A 23,101-nucleotide genomic window follows, 5' to 3' on the forward strand; every position below is an offset into this window, starting at 1 on the left:
GAAGGGGAGGGSAGGGCGGCGGACGAGCCCGCAGCGCGCCCCGCGGAGCCCCGCGGAGCCCCCGCGGGCAGCAGCGCCCTCCGGCCCCCTTTGGTCCGCCGATTTCCCAGCCAGGCCGGCGGGCGGGGTAAAAGTGGAACAGCAGCAAGTTTCCGTGCACACGTGGGTAGCTTCGGGTCTAGAGGGGGAATCGAGGAGAGCGACTCTCCGTTTACCCATCAGTGAAAGAGAAAAGAGCGAAGCTGGAACGGATAAAATCCAGAGGGAACTGGCAGGTGATCTGGAACTGGACAATTCGTGGAGGAAAACACTAATAAAGTGCAGTGAAAGAGCAAACAGACCTCGTTTTATACACGCGGGTGTGCACACGGGCGCCACAGCCTCCCTCAGACACCAGCTCACTGGTGCTGAGCTGCTGAGCTCTCTCGGAGAAGGAAGAGTAAATCTACTTAAAAAAAAAAAAAAAAAAAAAAAAAAAAAAGGCAAAAAATAAAACAAAACGCGGACCGGAGTTTCTAAAAACCCCTGCACTGGATCAGGAACCAACCGTCTAGTTTTTGCTGAATCCCACCAGATTTAGGAGCCGTCTGGTGGGCTCGCAACAGCAACCAGGTTACACTGGAGACCCCACTCAGAGGAGTTAAAAAGGCTTTTAAAGCTGCAGAGAGAGAAAGACCTCTACTCTGGGCCTGGGTTTTCTCACTGAGGCAAAACTATTATTCCATTTCAAGTAGTTGGGAACTGGCAATACCGAGCAGAGAGATGAAATCACCATCGAGTTAGCCTGCACTCAGAAAGCTATCGACTCTGAGCAAGTCCGTCCCTCCGTTTCTCCTACCCTCAGCTGCTCTTTTCAGTGGAGTGTAAAAAATACCCCCACCCCCGTGAAATCCTGCCTTTCTAAAGTGTGTTTTTTCGRGAAGTTTGAGTTCGGGAGTCACGACTGGGATGGAGGATTTTACTGCAGGGAGAGCTAGGCTCCGAGAAAGGTTTTTCACCCTTTTCATAAAGCTCTCGCACTGCCATTTTACTGAGCCAGGGAGGGAGAGAGCAAGCGAGGGAGGCAGAGCGACAGACAGGGCTTGCAATGAAGTTTCTCACGGCAACTCCGGGCTGGATCTGGAACGGAGCCTTTTGTTCACAGCAAGTTCAGCAGGAGAGAGAGTTGGAGTCTGCTGAAAAAACAGCGGAGAAATAAAATGGAGGAAAGTAGGAAGAGAGGAGACACAGATCATACTGAGCTGAGATTAACAGCAAAACGGGAAAAGCAACGAGCTCGGTCATTCTCTGCAGCACAGCATTTATTTAGAAAGTTAGTGTCGTAGCCTCAGGCACAGATCCCTTGTTAAATGCATGGGAATGAGTGAGAGACCCAAGGACAAGCATTAGTATACAGGAAGTGGAATTTTCCTAGGGGTTCACATCCTTTGGTGCTCTTTTTGCCAAGATTTTATCTACTTGCTCGACGAAGGGTGCCTCCTAGAGACTTCAGGAAAAAAAAAAAGGCCTTAAAGTAAGACAAGGAAAGCTATAGGTCTGTCACGTGCTAAGTGAAATAATTAAAGGTAGAGGACACCTTCCCTTAGAAATTACTACGAGGTCAGAAGACCAGATGCAACTTCAGGCACCTCCCTCCCTCCCGTTTCCCTTCTCCCCCAGTAAGTGTTGAAACACCATTATGACTCTAATACTTGAATTGAGTGAAAAACAAGACAACTAAAAAAAAAACAAACAAAAAAACCCCCATAGCACAGATTTAATGCCTATACGCATATCCAAGTCATCCAGTCTTCATATAAACAATTGCTTTTGTCTCCCAGTATACATAGCTAGTTCTTCACTCCAAAAACACACATGGTGTTTGCATGTATAAACACCCAGAATGCCAAACACTATAGAGAAACTTGTCTGAATTAACCCTCAAATAGCTGACAACCCTCGACCGCATGAACAGGGACCCGTGAAAGCTAAAGCAGAACTTTAATCACCTCATTATTTGCACACTTGGTGGCAGATTCAAAAAGCAAGAAACTGCTAATGATGATAGCGGGCTTTTTGTGCAAGCTTTTTTTCTTTGCTGTCCTGAAAGCACTGTATGATTAAAAACGTTAATCACCCTCTGCATGTTCAACAAAAGCAGGAAATAAGTGAATTCACTCGGTATAAAATGAATGTGCGGCGCGCCTATGACAGTAGCTCAACAAGACACCACGTGGGAAATCCGAGTTAAGGATTTAAACGTGCTTTTCCACTCCGGCCATGAGGGACTGAGAGCCTTAGTGGAGGGGGGGGGGGGGGAAATGTTTCGTGCTGCTCAGAGGCGACCTCTGTGGCTGTTTGAGGAGTGAAGTTCAACAACCCTGAACTGAGCGTGCAGGGCAGAGGCGGCACTGTACCGACTTCTGGGTTGGGAAATCAAAAAGCAAAAATGGGAAGGGGGGGGAAGGACCCCACGAGGGAAGCGCAATTGGCTGCGAAGCGCCATTCCGCGCTTTGCAATTAGGAGTCACACCCCAGCGATCGGAACTCGCTCTGAAGCGGCTATTTCGACGTGCGGCTGAACACAATGCTGCTCCGCGGGGTGCGCAATTACGGAGTCATGTGCGCGATCTCCAGGTGCTGGAGACATCTAGCGCCAGATTTTCAAAGGCGCCCGGTGCCCCCCGCGCCGAGCGCGCAAACCCGCGAGCCGCGCCGGGGCCGGCGAGCGGCGGCGGCTCCGCGGAGCCGGCTCCCTCCTGGCACCGCGCTCCGCTCCTGCCCCTCGTCGAGATACCGAGCGGAATAATCAAATATTACCAGGCTGGCTCGAGTCGGGGGAGCGTTCAGCGCTCGCAGTCGGGTTGCCACGATTTCATCTTCATTACTTTCTCCCGGAATATTTAATAAAATCGTGTTGCCATCGGGGAGCTCTAAAAGGCCTGTAAAAGTTTAATAGGGAAATGTCATAAGGCATCGCATAGGAATTTCAGTTCATCACATTTTTATGGTGGCATTAACTTTTACATATTTGTGAGTAATTAACAGCATGGCTGTTAAAAGAAGATTTAAGAACCACCTCTTCTCCGTTCTTTCTGAAGTGCTGCAAATGCTGACATGCCGCGCACCAGAACAGAGGTGAGAAGTACAACCACTACGGTTTGTCCACATACCCGGGAGGGGGACGGGAGGGGGCAAATAAAACCTATATGTTAATGAACATGTCAGTTAAAATAAAGATTATTTTACTATRGTTATTTGAGGTTGTCCTCCCCCCACCCCCCAACTTTGTTTTACTAAAGCAGGAAAGCATAAAGCATATACAGAAACCTTGCCTGCAGTAGATGCTTTTTTTTTTTTTTTTTTCCTCCCTTTCTTTTTTAAACGGAGCCCAGATGCTGGTCAGGATTAAGGTTACACCAAACACATTCTACATTGCCATTTTCCAAACAGAATGAAGCAGATGGAAAAGACGGACCAGGATAACACAGGAACGGAGCATTACTGAAAACTGCAAGCCCTGCACTAACGCTGTAGAGGAGTGAGCGTGGATGCCGGGAGAGACAAAGTAACCAGGCACATCAACTTTACACACCCAAYTCTCACGTTTGGAGTAACATAATTACTTTAAATAAACTTCTGCTTTGAACCTTATTTTTTAAAAAGAGGAAAGAAAATTCAGTTGCAATAATTAACTATAGGCTCCTCAGGGCTCAGTCCTAGAAGATGCAAAACCACTGGCCTGAGGCCATCAGAGTACTTAAGTACATGCGTAATTTTAAACATCAGCAGTCCCGGTGATTTTAAGCATATACTCCCTTAAAGTTAACCATGTACTCAGCACTTTACAGGATCCGCCCATAATATTCATACCAGTCCCTAGCTCAAGAAAATGAGTATCTGTACATCTGAGAAAACAAAGAAAATGTTATTTTGAAAAGGGGCTAAAGATTGTGATTTTCTAAAACTCCAGTTCATCAATATTGCAGACTCAAACTACCCTGAAATAAAATCTCTACTGGAAGTTAGCTGTAACCAGGATTATTTGTAAAATATGACAATTTGGCAAGTTAATTCCAGTATTTTCTGTAAGATTTCTACAATAGGTTGGTTTATTCGGAAAAGCATATACTGTGATTCTGTTATCTGATGTGCTTTGAAAATCTCTTGCAAAAATTGATTTTAAGAGTTTTTTGTTGGTACTATATAGGCATATACACACTACTTAATATAGAGAAAGACAGACTATTAAATATTGATGGTACGGRGAGAATACTAAGTGATGTCCCTTTATTTCAGATATACAAAAGAAGGTACAAACAACTGATAGAAAATTTAATAAAACAAAACATTGCAAAATTCCACATAAACATATTCTTGAGCAGCTCTGAAACATTTGACCATGAAGGGGCCTGACTGGAATTCTACTTACCTACCTTTCAACAGTCATCCATAAATGTGTATTTCAAAATCTTAATTCTGTAATCTAATCCACATGGGGAGGTTTAGGATTTTACCCAAGCATGGAAGTCTGCATGTAGGATGTGACCGACCTTCTGCTTTGAAGGCCTCCATCCCATAATYTTGCTCAAATGTGCATGGCTTAAAGAAAGATTCCTAACTTCACAAGTATGTACCTCAGTGAAATTTGCTTGCATTAAAAACAAAAATTTAAGCACATATAGACCAGCTTCATTGGAACTTTTGGAATTCAGTACTGGCTCTGTGAAACAAGGTCATTTTTATCTAGCTGTTATCTATGACTTTAAAGAGGCTCACAATAAAACCTTAGCAATACTACTTCTTTATAAAGGCTGATACTATCGCACATACTTTCAGTAAAACAAAGGCATTGGTCAGAGCTGTTTGCTTTCTCAGTAAAACAGAATCCTGAGCTCAAGACATACTGAAGAAACATAAAGAATACATAATTTGCAAATACTTTATAAAAATATTTAGCATACTCAGCAAAAATACATTCCAGGGTTGTCATTTACATGCCTACCTTCTGTAATTAAGTACTTAAGTGATATGTGCTCAAATCAAAAAAGATTCATCTTCATTATATGTATTTGTAAGGATTATTACATACATTATGAAACAAAGTACTTACAGGCATTTATATTTTTCCTGCCTTCAGAAAATATAGTTAATGACRTAGGTTTTCATGGGTTAACGTAATCATCGAGAAGCGTTGTAGTCTTCCCTATGCAGTTCCAACTGGCCACTTCAACTGCCTTTTTATTGTATTGTTTTACTTATTTTGTCTRTTCTTAGAGAGTAATTCTTAAAGGATTATTTTATACTATCTGTAGAGTAGCCAGAACACTTTACTTTCTATTTAAAAAATGATAGCAGAAATTACACTGAAGCAAGAGCACAAGGAATATAACTTCTAGTTATCCATGATCAGTTGTTGCCACAGGCTGTAATGATCCACTGGTAGTTATCAACAGTTGCACAGGATACTGGAGTCCTGAAATCAGCTATCATTAGTTAAGAAGCTTCTMATTAAAATCCTCTTTTAAAATATATGTGTATATATATATTTTTTGCAGCTCTCCAAAATTAACTACTTTTTTTTCTGAATCAAAAGCCATTGTGTAGCATCTTTCTTAAAAAAAGAGGGAAAAAAAGTGAAGCACTATAATTCACTTCTTATGCAAACTGACTGATTTGCTTTTAACCAACTCTTGGGATGCAAAAATAATCTAGAATTCATATTAGGAGAGAAAAAAAAATCAAGCTCAAACTGAAGACTTAGAAAATAGTGCCCAGACAATTACACACTAATTAGTCTGACCTCAATGAGATATAAAACTTAAGTTATTTTTCCCCTGGAGGAAAAAATGTCTAAAGACGTGGAAGAAAATAGGAAAACAAACAGATAAAATGCAACATAAGTTTAACAAAGGTAATAATGACAGACAAATCTGATGTATTTCTTTGATAAGAAAACAGATTTTTCTTGGTAAAGGAGAATGTAGTAGATCTAATCAACCTAAACTTGAGTAAAGTATTTGATCTGGTGCCACATGCCAAAACTAAAAGTAGAACTGGAAAAGATGAAGATTAGTACAAGAAAAATTTTGTGGGTAAAAAAACTGGCTAAAGAAAATATGCTGGATTGTGTTAAAAGGGAAACTTTTGGGCTAGAGAGTGATTTAGTTCAGAAGCTCCTCCAGGGCTAGTCTCAGGGTTGGTACTGAGTGTTTACTACTTATAATTGACACTAGCACAGGGAATTGAAAGAAGAGTGTTAATATAGCTTGCTGGTGACAAAATTAGAAGGCAATGATACAGAGGAAGACCAGTATATTGTAGGTGAAGAAGTAGATGACTTGAGGAATGGAAGACCAAAGTGGAGTGTCATAAGAAGATTAATGCAAAGCACAAGGCTATCCATATTGGGACAAACAGTGAAACTGTAGACTAAAAATTCCTCCCATTTAATAAAGAAGAATAGAGAGTCAAAAGCATTATTTAATCACAGAATGACCAAACAACACAAATATGAAAAAGACAAATTTGATCTAAAGACGAGGTAAGACACACCCAGACGTCTACTGCAATGGCTCTCCTGCAGAATTCTGGTACAGTTTATATTCAGAAATGATACATGAAAACTGGAATAGGCACACAAAAGGCTTACTAAGATGATTACAAGAGCAAAGAATCTATCATGAGAAAAGACTGAAGTTTTATTTCAGCTAACTCAAACAAAAGAAAGGCTGATACAGGATAGGGTTAGTTTGTATAAATAGATTATGGTCTGAACACAGCTATTTAAACTAAAGGATTATGCTGGCACCAAATACATATAAAGGCCTAAGTACGTTTAGGATAGAAGCTAGAATAAGGTGTCTTACTATTAGAAAAATTAGATTTGGAAAAAATAATCCTTGCAGTAGGGCTACCAGGGACTAACTATTTTATGATGGAGTTTGATGTACTTACGGACAAAAGGAGGTATGATTGCCTGTAAAAGCCTGGAATAAGGCTTGGTGACCCAAGGAGGCTCTTCTAGCTCAATATTATGAAAGTCCAAACATGTGGGATAACCAATAGCAGCAGCACCATTTGAATGCTCACCTGCAACCTGGTGGATGATTAATGAGGAAGCTATTTGCAGATTAGTTTACTGGGGCAAGTTGCAAACTTGTTTATTGTCACTATGGAACAAACACATACAGTGGAGAATTTTTATAGCTTTGCCATTAATTTCTCTGCTTTGCATCAGTGAAATGGGAGTAAAACCTTTTCTGAACATTCCGAAGATAAATTTATGGTGGTTAAAATGTATTCAGATACTATAGTGAAATCACACAAAAATCCATTACAATTAGTAATTCTGTATTTACTGCAGCACTTGAATTATATGCAATAAATAAAATATGTAAGCAAACATCAAATAACAAGGATAAAAAGAAATTCTGGAAAGATATTCATTGAATGAGACAGGTCTTGAGAAGACAGACTATATGATTTGATTTGTAATTAGAGACTGCATCACAGTGCGGGGAACTGGATCAAGATGGGTGAAACTGCTAAGAACCCTACACAGGAAAACCGAACGCACTGCTCAACTTTCTGCTAAATTCATCCAGGTCACAGCAGTATAAAGAAGCATGAAATGCAGAGAGTGAATAACATGTAGGCTGACCTGGGCCTGGAATACCCACTAGCTCAGCAAATTCTCCATGTCAGCCAATACTTGGAGAACTCAGCAGTGATCCTTCCTCTAGTCAAACCCGTACACGCACACATCACCTTGGCAGTATAAGCATCCTCTAGTAATGTAGAGAACTATTGAAAGAACAACCCTTTAAAATRGCAGGGCTTTCCAAATTATTATTGTAAGCCAAATTATTGTAGCTCCCTAGAAGACCACAAAAGGCTACAAAGCTTCCTGCCATCATATTTCTAGTTTTTGTTAATGGCTCTTTGCTCCCTTCACAAATAATATCACCAGGAGCATATACCACCTAATTCTTTCAGTCTAAGAACTCTGAATCTCTCCAGACAAAAACATACCTGCTTTAGCAATAATTTTCTTTAACAAGCAAGCTATGGCTGTTCTTCTTGCAATTGTTTGTTCTCAGTTGTTTGACCACTAGAAATGTTCTTCATGATTTCAAGTGCACTATACCCACTGAAAGTAAAATAAGTAYTAGTCTTAATTTATAGTAAGATTCAGTAGAGATTAACAACAGTGACATTTACACAATGAAACAATTACTTTGGCAAGCTGTAGAATGCCCTCCTCTAGGTTTTGTAAGGACAGGATATACAAACACCTGGATGGGATAGTCAAAGCATACCTGTCCTGCTTCAGAGTAGAGGTGGGACCAAATGACTTTGTGATGCCTCTTTGCATGATTGCTATGTTTATTATTACAGCAAAYAAAGCAAGAAAAGTAGTCCTGAGAAAGGTGTATTTCAATTTCAACAGCAGACTCTGCTTTTAGATAAGGAACACATCAGTTGGGGCCATCATTTCAGTATGTTACTTTGTTGCAACTTCAACACAACAGATGAAGGAGCACATCATCCTTTCTGAGAGTACAAGTGAACTCTGAGTTTCTTTAGTTTAAATTTGACATGGCATTTCAGATTAACTATTTCTTGTTGCATTTGTTTTATTTTTCTAAGTCAAATCACTTCTTTGATAACTTTTTTGGAGATCTTCACTGAGCTACATCTCAGCCAACAGTAGCATAACATCACTTACAGTAATTGTTAATAAAGTCAAACACTGCATTTCTTTCATTAATCTGCTCAGTTACCTTATTTTTCATAAAATCATAGTGCACAGTTTTCCAATAAAGTGGCTATTTTGCAGAAGCTTTTTAATTGGATATCCATAATATTGAGACACTCAATTTCTTGTTTTTACCTGCCCTTCAGTATCTTTCCCTTCYTGTTACAGACATTGTACAAATCAGGACAAGCCCAAATTTCTCAAGATTCTGGTCTAGAAAAGTTTCATAATACTGATTTACATTCTTTTTGGAAAAAAACAACAGTAAATCATCTACATTGATGAGCGAAGCCTTGTAAAACCATGATGTTGTTCTCTGTGTTCATAAATTCCTTCTCCTTGCTCAACTGACCATGTTTATTCTTTGAACCCCAATAACCCTCATTTCATTCACAGACCGTACCTGGGAAAAGCTGCCAGTAGTTTCTTATGCACTGCCAGGCTTTATGACATTGAAGATCAGCACCTTCTTCAGATACGTACATAAAAACTCCGTGACAACATCCCTGGCATAAAACTGGCAAGTTTTCAATTGCAGGTAATCAGAAATGATGTACTTCCACAGAGTTGATGGCAATAGGCTTCTGTATGTTAAGGGAAATCCTTGTATTTGTATTCTGTCTCTGCAGCTGAGCTCTACACAGATTTCTAGGGCAATTTTGTCATCCTGATGTACGGCTGCCACTACTGGTCATCCCAGTTCTGCACCACTACCTTGTGCTATCAGCTACTGCTAGCTGACTACACTCAGAAACAGTACACTACTGAGTAAGCTGTTCCAGAGAAATGTTCTCCAGAAGTAACAGTTTGATTACATCTTACTGCTCTTCTTTTTTGCACTTAGAATCATAGAATCAGTAAGGTTGGAAGGGTCCTCTGGAGATMATCTAGTCCAACCTCCCCGCTCAGCAGGGTCACCTAGAGCATGTTAGACAGGGTTGCATCCAGGTGGGCCTTGAAGATCTCCAGAGGAGACTCCACAGCCTCTCTGGGCAACCTAGTCCAGTGCTCCGTCACTCTCACAGGGAAGAAATTTCCCCTCACCTTCTGGCAGAACTTCCTGTGGTTCAATTTCTGCCCATTGCCTCTTGTCCTGTCACACGGGACAACTGGAAAGAGTTTGTCCCCATCCCCTTGACGCCCTCCCTTCAGGTACTTAGACACATTGATCAGATCCCCCCTCAGCCTTCTCTTCCCCAGGCTGAACAGGCCCAGCTCTCACAGCCTTTCCTCGTAGGGCAGGTGCTCCAGCCCTCTGATCATCTTTGCAGCCCTACGCTGGACTTTCTCCAGTAGCTCCATGTCTCTCTTGTACTGGGGACTTCTTCAACTACCAAAGTGGCAAAAGCTCTATGAAATTGCAGAACTTAATCCTTTCACATGTGCAATCTTACACGAAAGTGCATATTAATGGTTTTACCAGTTTCTTCTTCATGTAGTCTCACAGCATTATGAAAAAAATACTGCATTAAATACAGCATTATAAAACAAAACAAAAACAAACAAACAAACAAAAAACCACATACACACAGCTGCGTAGCCGAACACTGCTTCATAGGATAACTGCTCAGAATATTTTAATAGGTGAATTAATGCAAGCAAGAACTGTGTGAAAGCACCTTAAATCAGCCTAACAAAGTGAGGTGAATGTACTTATGCTTAATAYAGTTAAAATAGTTGTAATTAGATCAAACAAATGATATATCATCCCTCTGTAGACATGGTCTTAGAAGGTAGGTCAGAAGCTAAGTACAGTAAAAGTTTCAGTACTACAGCTTTCATTTCATAAGGAACAGTCACACACTTGCTCAAAGGTTAATATACATAGTAGAATTGCAGATTTCTAGAGGGAAAAAAAGTTTATATACAAGACTGCATGGTTTAACGGTAACCTTTTTGTCAACAATAAAACTCTRTTGGTTGATTTGAAAATATACCTTTTGGATAAACCATGTACAAAGTATCTGTTACAAATTAATTTGTCTCAAAGCATTTGAGGGTCTTTATTGACTTGTTCCCTAGTCAATTAAAAACATCTACATAGAAAGAGTGAACTCTTAATTTGCTTTGTTCTTTAGAACCTTTTAATTCAATCTAAATAAAATTATGTATGAGAATAATGTTGCAYGAAGTATGATTACTAAGTTTCAGAGATGAAGAAAATGTAAGGCAGCAGATGGCATGAAGCTGATATATATGAAGAAATGTAAATAGTAGGGAAACTCACACAATCAAAAATGTAAGGCAGAACTGAAAGCGCATGCAAGACCCCTGGGAGAGCAGAGAAGCTGAAGTAACAGCTGAGCTGAAAGAATTCTGACTTTTCTTACTCAGAAATGACAAACTACCAACAGGAAGCTCTAATCTAGCAGAAGAGACCCATAGTATCTAGAGGAGTTGATTGTTTTGAAGGGTCCTTAAAGTAAATATGGAACGTCTGTAATAAACAAGGATGAAGTTTGCAGGTGCCAACAAATATATTGAAATGCTCTTTGAACCAAAAAAAACCCAAACCAAAAACCACAAAAATCCCTGCAATCCCCCACTATTTCAGAATTGTAATCAGTAAGTAATGAAGACCTTATAAAAGAGCTGATAGTAGACAATAACCTTGGATTGAATAATGACAAGACRAATTGTTTATATTAAGCAGAAGACCAAACAAAAAGCACCTTGATAACTAATCAGAAGGATTCTAAAAACCAGAAACAGCCACAGCACTTCTATAGGGTTAGGAAGTGATATAGCCTGCACATTAGCATCATTTGGTACAGAATCTGTACTCACAATCATAGGAATGATTGTGGCTGTAAAACTTTCTATCTAGTAGCCCTAACTTTTTATCATGTAGCCTGTTCAGTTAATAAATAGAATATGACTTRTCTGCATATGATACCAGAGTTTGGATGAAGACCAAGAAGGTCTTTCCAATCCTTTGATTAAGAAAAAAAAAAGTTATCTATAACAGAACAACACTGTTAAATGGAAGCTACCAAATACTGTATTAATGCAGTGGATACTTCTGAGCAAAGGAAGGTATGCTTGAGAAGTGGGTTCAGTTCACAATTGCAATCAGTTGAAGGAACAGATGCTTAAGCATTCATCCACTGGAAAATGATAACTATTTTAAACGTTTGTATTTCTAATAGTTGTTAGAAATTAGAAAACAAAGAAATGGTTTATTCCTTTTTTCCCTGGAAGATTTGCTCTTATCTGGGACGGGTCTGTGAAACAAATCTACTAACTTATGAAATCGTTAGAATTAATCTTGATTATTATTCTACCAAGTGTGGGAGGCAAAAGGAAGAAAAAACAAGTGACCTTATATTAAGAAAGATCTAAGCAAACCTACATTCAAAAGTTGGAGAGTACTTTCTTTCCTTATTTGCACCTAAAATACTGCCATCTGTACCCACATACACAACCTGCCACCTAAAGAACCTAAAGATGCTACGTCTCCATCTTCAACAGGAAAGCCAGAAACTGCAAGATGAGGGGGATACTGAAATATAGATAGGCAAGGGTGCTTGAGTTTGACAAGTCACAGGAATTTCAAAGAGAAACTGCCAGGCCATACATTTTCTTAATATGTCTCTTTMCTAAGCACCAAAGATCAAGCTCAGTTCATAAAACCTGGGAAAATGAAGAGTTGCTGGTTTCTGAAGTGACCCTTCCATACAACTGCAATGAATACTGCATCAGTGTCAGAAAGTGATGTACCTTGTCCTGTGAACCAAGAGAGCACACAGAGAAGACACCAAAGTGTCTAACAAATCTGTCTGAATCTAGTGAAAAAAAAATGCCTACTGAGCATCAGAAACAGCATCACAGAGAGAAAAAGGCAGCACTGCGCCCAAAAGACAGCATTAAAGAAATATGAGACAACAATGTAAATACACACGATTGCTGATCTCACTGAAGTCAACTTCATGGTGCTCCCTCCATCGTGAAGATGCATTTGGTGACAGGTGTCTCTCTCTGTTTCATGCAAGTACATTGCCACAGCAGAACACCACAAAGTTCATTGAGTAATTCACAACTACTCTCATTTTGTATCTTATTCTGCCCTGAGTTGGATTGTCTAGGTGATTTATGAGGTGAACTCTAGCTATGCAAGTCTTCTCTCTTGAATGGAGAAACAGTTCAGATAAGAAACAAATCTCCTCCGAGTTAATAAAGGAAATCAGACTTACCCAAATTCACTAAGGTATTTATTATACATCTAGGCCAGATGAAGCTTAGCACATTTAATACATATGAAACTGCAGACAGCTGCTAGGTAGGAAGAAMAAAGAAAAAAAAAACCCAAACAACAAAAAAAGATTCACAAGTTTCTTAATAACTTAAGTTATGCTGCTAAAGTAACAGGAGGGAAAAAAAGGAAAAAAAAAAGTGGCTGGCAATAGCAACAGATAGCTATCAATTCCAGCTTGCTGCTTACAGCAACATGTACGAATTGAAAAGCTGTTGCCTCTACGTCCCCTTAGGTATCCTCAGGCTGAGGGACTGCTAAATTGTCATCAATGTGAATACATAACCCTCAACAGGCACTGCATTACTTTTGCAGCCGTTGATTTCATAAATTGTCTTGAGGTTCTTTGTAATGAAAGGCATTGTATATAATTACAGAAAGAAGAAAATTGTAACTTACGGGCCTGGYCCTGTGAAAGCTGCATGCTCTTTGATGACTCAGCAGTTCATGMGTGATCATCAGCACTTTCTAGATGTGAGCTCAATTCTAAGATATAATTTGCAAGAAATAACTTCAAGTTATACCATGGAGATTTATCAGTTGAGAAAAGAGCATGTACAGAATTCTTAAAAAGCAATGAAGTCACCAAATTAAAAATTTTAAGCATAAAAATCATTAAGTCATCCAAGTCCATTTATAATTATTGATGGTAAATCCATGTACTCCAGATGGGGAGAGGTCATTCTCTTCTTTTTTCCAGGGCAAGTCTATGAATAATTTGAGTGATTAAAGCTCAAAGCAGGTGTGAAAATAAAAAGGACCAGTGAGGCACATGGGAAAGAAACCACACTCATATGAACATACTTAGCTTTCATTCTGGAATCAAAAAATGGCTTCCTCCATTCTCCCCAGGAGTCACAGACAAAGTCTGTAGAACCAGGAAATAAAGATAAATTTGTATATTTTTTCCTAAAAATTGTCACTTTTAAAAGCACATTGAAATCTTATTTGTACTTTTTCGGTTTCCTTTTTCTTCCTCCATCAGAGATGACCTAAATTTTGAGCTGAAGTATTCACAGGATCCTTGCTTGGAATATAAAACAACAGCAGCAAAAACATTGGGCTGCAAAAGAGGCAAAATAATAGGAGGGAAAATTATAGTGAAGACCTCCCTGAATAAGAGGAGGCCACAAATACTGCAGAAATAGATGCTGAAGTAGTACTATCCAGAGACAGTAGACATAAAGTGATTGCATTTACAGAAACCTAGTTGAAGACAGGTAGGCAGGATATGAACCTAAGCAGCTGGCCACAGTTCTGGGAATACCCAACTTATCTCAAAATTTCCTCTCAGATAYATAACTGTATTCTTTCTGCAAAAATCTCAGGGACACACTGATATCCAAAAGTCTATTGGTACAATAAAAACTTGAAAGCATATTCAGAAAAATACTCAGATGGAATTAAACATCAACAGAATGGGGGGAGGCTATATTTTATACGTTAAAGAGAAAATATTTATGGGCTGCACATCTAGAACCAGGTAATCAGTAGTATGGGACATGCATGCAGCTCATTATTAAAAAAAAATATACTTACAGATACATTTCCTTCATTTTGTTTTGCCAGTTTTAGCTAAAACAATCAACAGAAACTAAGATTATAATCTGTGCCATTTAAAAATTCCATTCAGCAGATGTTCATAGACAGACTGTGCCAAATTTCAGTTCCCCAAAAGGATATTTAGCCAAAGAACTTTTGCAGTTGATCAAAAGTCCTACATTTTTTTGCTTGTAAAGACTGATTTTCTCAGATATCAAATCCTTTTACCCTCATTACAAATCTCACCAGCATAAAACATCTTTCATTTCCATTAGTACTGTTTTCCAAAAAACGGCCTTTGACATTCCCAGCATTGGACAACTTTCCTTCACGCCTTTTGTATGTCATATCCTCAATACAGTATAAAGTGTTTGCCTCAGTGACAAGGTCCTGCTCTTTCATAAAGGTRAAAAAAATCCAACTGGTACTAGTAAGTATTTACTTAATGTAAAAAAAAGGGGGGGGGGAATTCAACAATTAAGTATAAAAATTACAGAAAAAAATATTTGGAAATGGTAAAGATGTAAGAACACAGTCTTTGCATGAGAAGTACTGCTCCATAGTTCCTTCTAGGACACAGACAGACAGTTTCTTTGAAAGTACAGTCTAGAAACATCCTCAGAATCACAGAAATTAGAAGTCATTTGGGGATTTAAGATGCGAGTGCAATAGAAGATACAAAGTATCAGGATGCATAAGGAAAAAGGGGGTTGCACCTTCTTGTCTATGTTTAAAAGGGGGGGCAGGACTGAAGTGGAAGTTTTTTTTTTTTTTTTTTTTTCTTAATTACTATCAGTGTTCATTGGGGACTCCCTAGAATATGTATCTTCTATTTGGACCTAAATGCAGGGAAAAGTCAGTCTTGATCTGATTCCTTCTGACAATATGTTTCTTAGAAGTCCCACAGCTAGAATATTGACATCACCACTACTATTCCTCCAACACCTGAGAGTCTCTTACATATTATCAATCCATTAATCTAGAAAACAGTTGCCATGAGGGGAGAAAAAAAGACTGCTAAAATGAAAAGCTAACCCAGAAAATAATATTATCTAGGTTTGTAACATCTTTCATCCAAGGATCACTCCTTTGAAACATGGRGTCTCACAGCACTCTCAGAAAAAATAAAAACACCCAACTTTAAGGTATTCTGAAAACGATAATATATCAAATGAGTGAGCATCCACCTGTGAGGCAGCTACAAGAGTCTCCTACTGCAGCATTTCACACACATATTCAATCCACCTTCTGGTTACAGCTTACAAGTTTGTGGTATGTAGAAGGAACAGCAGAGCTGGTTAAAGATTTTCTCTTGCTTCACATACTCTGCAAGCTTCTCATTAACTCATACATGACTTTAATCAGTGCTGAAGCACACACTTCTTCCAGCATGCATCATGACTGGTAAGGAAAAAAYCCCTCAGTAAAATATTATCATAAGCATGAATTAGTAAAGAAAAAGGCAACCTTTTTCTAAAGTGACTGCTGATTTTCATGCAGAAAGGGTTAAACTGACCTTCACTGATCCAGAAGAGGTAATAAAATCTAACTTAAAGGACAAAAATGGAGCACTTCAAGAGATTATTCTGAAGAGCTATATTCAAGATGACAGAAGACAAAACCTTATTCCTAAAGCACAGATGCTTCTAAAACAAGAGCTCACCCATTTTAAAAAGCACACTACCAACCCCTTATAATGAATAAGCAAAACGAGGGGTGGTGGKGGGGGGAATAATCAGTGATTCCTTGCAGGGCTGTTGCAGCTCGGAGGAAGGGGCATTTCAGTCGGTGTGCTAGCAGGGCTCAGATGCATGGCTTGCACTTATGCAGCTGGTATGGGGGGGGGGGAGAAAACAGAGTAAGCCTGAGAAAAACCCATCAGAGCTCCTGTCCTCCCCTTTCAGCGTTAATGGAAGGGATAGGAGGCTATGGGAGCTGCAGTGGGGGATGGGGATGGCAGAGGGGGTGGGGAGAAGCCGAGCGAGGCCTTACAATCAGCAGCAGCCCTTGTTCTCCTCTCCTTTCAGCGCGAACGGGAGGATGTCGAAGCCCACGGAGCTGGGGATGGGATGGGGGAAGCGGGAGCAGGATCATAGTTTTCGCTTTTGTCCCCTCTGCGCAGGGTTAATGGGAGGACGCGAAGCCGGTGTCACCGGGATCGGGGCGGGGGGGGCACAAGGCCTCCGATCACCGTGCCTCGCCCCGCGGGGTTACGGGCAGGATGCGCGGCCCTGGCGCAGGGGCAGCGTGAGGGGCCTGCGGGCTCCGCTGCCAACTCAGGGCAGGAGGGGGGGAGGCGGCRGGGAACAAACTTCCCTGCGTCTCCCGGCGAGGCAGACCGCCCGCCTGGGTGGAAAAACGAGGCAGTGAGTTATCCCGGGGGCCGGCTTCCCGGCTCGGGGGGAGCCAGGTGCGCGGGCAGCGGCGAGGCTGCTCGGCGGCACAGAACAGACAACCCGAGGCGGGGAAGAGGGCAGCGATGCTGCCGCCCGCCCCGGGGCCGTGTGAGGAGGGCAGCGCAGCGCCGCGGGAGGGGGGGAACAAAGCCCCGCGCGGCGCTCACCTGGCGGCGGCCGCCTCGTGTGGGAACAGCGCGGGGCGTGGCGGGGCGGGGTGGGGGGGGAGCCGACCCCAGCCCCGCGAAGGGGAAACTTTCCCAAACTTTGCCGCTCGAGCACCCCGCGGCCCCCGAGGCGGCAGCGGCGGGGCGGCTCCCCCCCCGAGAAACGACCCCCGCCGCGGGCAGCGGGGCCGAGGCGCCCCCCCCCCCCCCACCCCGAGGAGGGGGAGGGGGGCGCTGTTCCCGGCTCCGCGCCGCGTTTTCCCGCTCATCCCCCTCCCTCGCCGAGAGCTCCCAGCGCCGCCGCACTCCTCCGCGCCGCCCGACCCCTCCGCCGCAGCCGGCGCTCGCTTTTTTTCCACCTAGTCTCCCCTCCCCCCCCTTCCTCCCGGCTCATCCCGCCCAAGGCCGCGGGGGGAGCGGGGAGGGCAGCACAGTGCCTCCCTCTCGCCGATTCTGTAACGGCGTCCCGCGCGGGGAAGAGCGGGACGGCGCCTTATCGCGGCTGAGGGCGGAGAGGCGGTTGGGACTACTTCGCGTTCCTGCCACGGTCTCCGCGGAAGAGGCGCGCTGTGCGAGAGGCTGCGCGGTGAGGCGGCTCTTCTCAGCGCTTCCTGGAAACTCCCGCTTAGGAGCGGGGGGGGGGAAGAGTCCCAGGCCGGGAGTGAGCTGTGGGGAGGGGGTCGCCACGGTCCCTTCCCTCCGCCGCACTGGGGACGTGCACACGCAGCCAGGACAGCCCCGAGTCCGTTGACACCCCCCGACTCTTCCCCCCCTTTTCCTGTCCCTGTGGAGCACTGAGAAGTGAGGGAGAAGCTCCCCCAACCCTCCCCCCTCCACGCAGGCTTGGGCAGGGGTCAGGGCTCCGCTTTTCCCCCTTCATCGCCAAGGAGGCAGCACCCCTCGGCACCCCCAAAAAGAGGGGGTGGGAGAGGGAGAGACAGCTTAGCTTGGCTGAGAGGGGAGTGCAGAGCCCTTCATCCTGGGCTGCGGAGGGGAAGGGGGCATGGGAGAAATAGGCCGGCTGGGGGTTCAGGGCGGCAGCCCCCCAAAAATACCCCTTTGCGTACCATACCCTTGGGGGGTTTGGAGATGGGGGAGGCAAAGAGGGTTCGGCCCCTCCTTGCGGGGCGAAGGGAGGCGGATCGGGCTCGGTAGCTGCTGCAGCAGCAGCGGAGAGTTAATGCGAGAGCGCCTGAGCGCGGGGGGGAGGGGAGGCAGAGTTTGTAAATGGAAACACTGGTACATAAGCATTTAGCACAATCGGGCTGGAAAGCTCCAACTGCAAAGGGCTGAGAACAAAAAAAAAAAAAAAAAAGTAAACCCTCCCTTTGCTGCCCCCTGGCTGCCGCTGCGCTCAGCAAAACGTGCGATAAAATAGGAGTATCTGCTAAACTTGTGTCTCTTCCCAGCTGCTTGTAACTGTTTTTGAGAGGAATCGTATATGCCTTCTGAGATAACGGGGCAGAACGGGCACAAAGGCGTGTAGAGGTTCGTACTAGGCCTGTATTTCTATGCCTGCCCTTTTTTTCTCCTTGAGCTTCAGCAGTCAGGTCCTCCTCATGAGCAGCTTTCCCTACTTTAGGTGTCAAACAAGAAACCCACATGACTTTTCTTTGGTGGTGAAATTTGACAAATGAAACCAGCTCTCACACTTCTGTAGGTTTTCTCACTTTGAATACAATAGGTTTTTCTTTATTCCTGGCTGTGAATCCTCTTCCGTTCCCCTCAGTCCCAAACGATAGAGACTTTTCTTCCTAAGGGGCTAAAACACATTCCCATTAGAGCCAGCTGAAGGATACATGCAAGTCAGAGGGCTCCAATGTCTACATCCTTAGTACCTGCCCTAGTACACCCTTAGTAACGGGGCAAGATTACAAATGCAAAGTACAGGTAAGCCACAAAAACTGAAGGAGAAAAATAGGAGATGAAAGCAAAGCTGCTGATGAATGACTGTAAGGTGAAGACAAGTACACGCAGCATCAATAAATACTGTACGGTTCATTAGATACGGACTCTGATGATTCTGCCTAACAGCTGAAGACCTTATTCCCACAGAGTCCTCCAGCTTGTTGCCTGTTCTTTCCAGATCTGCCAATTTCCATAGTTCTTGACATTAAAAAACCCTTCTTCCACTGCATCTGTGTGAGTTTCAGCAGTATTGGGGTTGAAAACAGGCAACACCTAATGAAATTACGTGGAAGAGGAAGATTAATTATAGCGAGTAGCTGTCCATAAATGCTGTTAGCAGGCAAGCACTTCCACGGACGTTCTGCGAGTTCGAGATGCCCAGCACCTTTAATGAGCTTCCATTTCCTTATCACCGTTCTCTAAATTTGCATGTGGGTTCATTTACAAACATAAAACCCAAATGTAAATTGGGGGTTAAGGGTTAAGAAGACCCAGTTGGCCTAGACCTGCTGATCGCTTTGAAGTTACTGTCTCCTACATTGTTTATTGCTTTAAATTAAGTAGTTCAGGGCATACTGGAAACTCCAGCCTTCAGCTCATAAGAATTTTCATGACCAGGAGAGAAGCATCTAATGAGTGTAAGCTCCTCCAGCACTGGTCACTTAAAGATGATCTATGCTCTATATTAAGCCTGAGGTCCCTTTTAGTATCTGACTTTTAGTTAGTCGCTCGCTTCATTGCACTTTTATTATTTTGGTCTTTGTATTACGATCAGTACAGAACATCTTGTAAATATATGTATTTATTCTGTCAGTCTTACACTGCTTTTCTTCTACCATCAAAATATTAAAACACAAATGCTTATGATGATTACTCATCAACAGATCTATGAATTTACACATGGGCAGCTTTCCTTGGAGCAACTCAGCAAATTAAAAACAACTCCTTCAAGAACTTTGGCTGAGAACCGATTGCTTCCAGATCCTTTATTTCTCAATTAAAAAGGCAGGTCCTGGGGAAAGCTAATAAACAGCCTCTACTGAAAAGCCAACAGCGCACCAGATTCTGATGGTAGTTGTTTTGGCATAATTGCAATTTTCTGTTTAGATAGCAGGAGACAGAAAATGTCACTTTGTCTAGATGTCCTGTTAGAATAAATCTTCTAGGATACTTCAAGGGGATAAAGGATCTACCAATAAAGAATTTATTCAATAGCCTGKACTAAAAAGCTTTACATTGCCTGGTAGTAGTTTAAATGATCAGTGGGACAATTGTCAGAAGGCTAAAAAAAAATCCCAACACATTAAAATGAATAAGTCAAATTCTTACTGTCCAACTGCAGGAAATGCAAGCACTGGAGAGAAAAAAAACTACAGCTCCCTGATTTCATGAACTCTTAATTGAGGCAATGTGTTTTACTCCTAAATGTCCACTTAGCGTGCACTAGTCTGAGTAAGTCACTGTTTCTCTTCCTGTTTTTATGGAAACCACTCTAGTATTGACCACTTTAATATTAACCACTTGAATATTTTTAGTGATGCCTGAAAACGGCGYGAGTGGTAGGTAACTCCCGCACTCTCGGTTCAGCAGACACACAGCTATTGGAGAGGTWAAGATCCATTTTGAAAAGTTTGGGGTTCTGCGATTTAGTATTAATCAATTATTCAATGTCTGAAGCTTGTTTAGTTAACAATAATGTTAATTACGAGGCCTGCAGACATCTTTTAGAACCTCAGACTATTCATAACTGATACATAAAGATTTCACAATTGGAATTGATTTAACTGTATTGTTGATAATAGATCAGATACAAATCCCTCTTCTGCTGTTACGTTAGSTCTTCAGTGCCAAGCAGAAGGGCAGTCTTGATTAGAAAAAAGAAAAGATAATCTGGTTGAGACTTGTGCTTCATTAAAAAAAAACTGCATCTGTTGTAGTTTTTATACCTGTATTTTTGATGTTCTAGCTGAAAATGCTTTTATTTAAAAAGTTCTTCATGTGAGCAGAGATCATTCTGAATCTGGACTACAGAATCTAGTAAAAAAGGTGTTAGTTTTATATAGCTGCTGTTTTCGCACTAAGCACATATTAAACAAGGAAAGATGTGGCTATCAGACTGGAGTACTCGATACTCAGTACTCCCACACGGTACCTCTGAAGTGATATTACCAAAATATCTCATACTGGAAGAGACTGTGCTCATCATCTTTCAAGCCTCCCGCTAGGCCCCTGGCAGAGGATAAAGGAAGTTTACAGGAGCTTCCCAAATAGGAAAGAGGGAAAAAAAAAATCAGTTAAATGATTTATTTGTAGGTCAGCAGCTGAAGAAACATTGCCATGTGAAGGGAATCCCACTGTTAATGAAAGAAATCTTTCTGGGCCTGCATGCTTAAGCTGAATGAAGCCTGTGCAGCACTGTAGCCTAGTTGCAGTTCCTGGGCTCCRCAGAAATACAGCATTTCCGTGCTCCAAATGGAGGCAATGCAAACACAGAGGAGAACAGGGCGGCAGAATTTACTCAAATACATCAGCAGCGTGGAAGCAGCTGTGGGCATCTCTGTTCACCTTCCACCTCTTGCTGGAGACCGCGCTGCAGGTCGCAGGAGCTATAGCCGTGAGGATTAGGAGATGCGGTGATTGCAGAGCCAAAGCGAACACGCTGCAGAAGTTGGGCAAGTCTTTTGGGGGGGCAAATTTCGCGAGTGCTTTCCAGCCAGTCCCATGACCTGTTTGGGAGCTGGCACAGCTGCGTTAATCCTGGTGACAAGGCAGGTGTCTCCTCTCTGTGGCAGCCGGGGAAAGCGAGTGCAAAGGTAGCACCAGAAAGAACAAAACTTGCCGGGACGGAGCACTTACTTCACAGAAGTCACACGCTAGCAGCATCGGGATTTTTTTTGCTCACATTTGACAAATCAGATCAAGCCCACATATATCCTGCGAGATGCCTTACACTTGAGGACCTAGCCTCTTGCATTTCCCAAACATCTCCAAACCCTACTACCGATCTTCTGGAGAAGACACCTTGTTGCAATTTGTAGTCCCTCAAGCTAAAAATAACTCAAAATACTTACACTCTTTCTTTTAATGGATGGAAAAATGCTCCTATGTAAAATTCCAAATACGTGGTAAACACTAAAAGAAGTGCCTAAGCTTGTCTTTTTAACCTTTTCAGGTGAAGTTGTGCTTCTCACAAATCTTTTTACTATTTTTCTGGCCTCAACAGATAAAGAATAATATTTCAGTGACTGCTAATTGTATCGTTCAGCAGTGAAGTAGTGGCTGGACTTCAGGAGAGACACGAAAGCATGCTCCATCCCCAAAATAGTAATTGTACGATGCAGGGAGCTACAGGGACGTCACAGCGTGACCCTACGCAAGATGCTTTATCGCRTGTGAGGGAATCTGACAAGACACTAATTCTCCTTGCACATTTCAGGCAGCAGCTGATTACACGTTTATGTATTTTCCTGAATATATGATTACCCAGCACAGGATGTGCAGGTTACAGAGCAAACCCAGTGCGGAGTGGAGTGCCGAGAAGGGGAGAAAAYGTCTGCGTGCGAGTGGGTGGGTTTGTTGGCTTGCGTTGGTGATTGCCACAAATGGTGACTGTGATGCACAGAAAAGTCTCATCCGGGAAGAAACTGAGATAATATCACGGCCTTATGCAGCAAGCAGCTATTGCCCCTCGCAGGCGGTGAGGACCCAGAGCACTTGCTCCGAAGATGGAGCACTGGGAGGGTTAGAGAGCAGGAAATAAAAGTTTCAGCTTCTTGTAGCTGAGGAGTGGGAAAAATCTAAGTGTCCTTGCTGTAAATGCAAGGTAAATTATTCATTCTCTCTTTCTCCCCCCCCCTCGCCTGCTCTCTAGTTCAGTTTTTCCTTTCATGCTTTAATCGTTTTGACACCAAGCTGTACAAAAGTAATTTAAAATTAACATGACTGACACTTGGTAGATAGCAGGACCCGGCGCRGAGCTCCACCTCCTGCTCGAGACTGCCGAGAGGGGCCCTGGATTGGCTGCAGGTCCTGAGGCAGCTGATGGGGACCCTGGAAAAACATGGCAAACAATTAATTTGCTAATTTAGTTTTCTGT

The 23,101-nt window shown here is 42.5% G+C and overlaps 2 long non-coding RNA genes across 3 annotated transcripts; one reads left to right on the forward strand and one right to left on the reverse strand.

Annotated features, from left to right (window-relative positions):
- Positions 1-923: 923 nt before the first annotated feature.
- LOC146595773 (uncharacterized) lies at positions 924-16,764 on the reverse strand. Of its 2 annotated transcripts, none has more exons than XR_014895846.1 (3): positions 16,527-16,764; positions 2,800-2,921; positions 924-1,175 (listed from the first exon to the last, which is right to left on the reverse strand). It is a non-coding gene; the product is annotated as an uncharacterized LOC146595773 (long non-coding RNA). The 2 variants fall into 2 exon arrangements; XR_014895847.1 differs by lacking the exon at positions 16,527-16,764 and adding an exon at positions 3,059-3,096.
- Positions 2,915-4,252, forward strand: LOC146595774 (uncharacterized). Its single transcript, XR_014895848.1, has 2 exons — positions 2,915-3,117; positions 3,433-4,252. It is a non-coding gene; the product is annotated as an uncharacterized LOC146595774 (long non-coding RNA).
- Positions 16,765-23,101: the final 6,337 nt, after the last annotated feature.

Source organism: Rhea americana, unplaced genomic scaffold (assembly GCF_003343005.1).
Source record: "Rhea americana isolate MKP2758 unplaced genomic scaffold, rheAme1 scaffold_215, whole genome shotgun sequence".
Classification (NCBI taxonomy): domain Eukaryota; kingdom Metazoa; phylum Chordata; class Aves; order Rheiformes; family Rheidae; genus Rhea; species Rhea americana.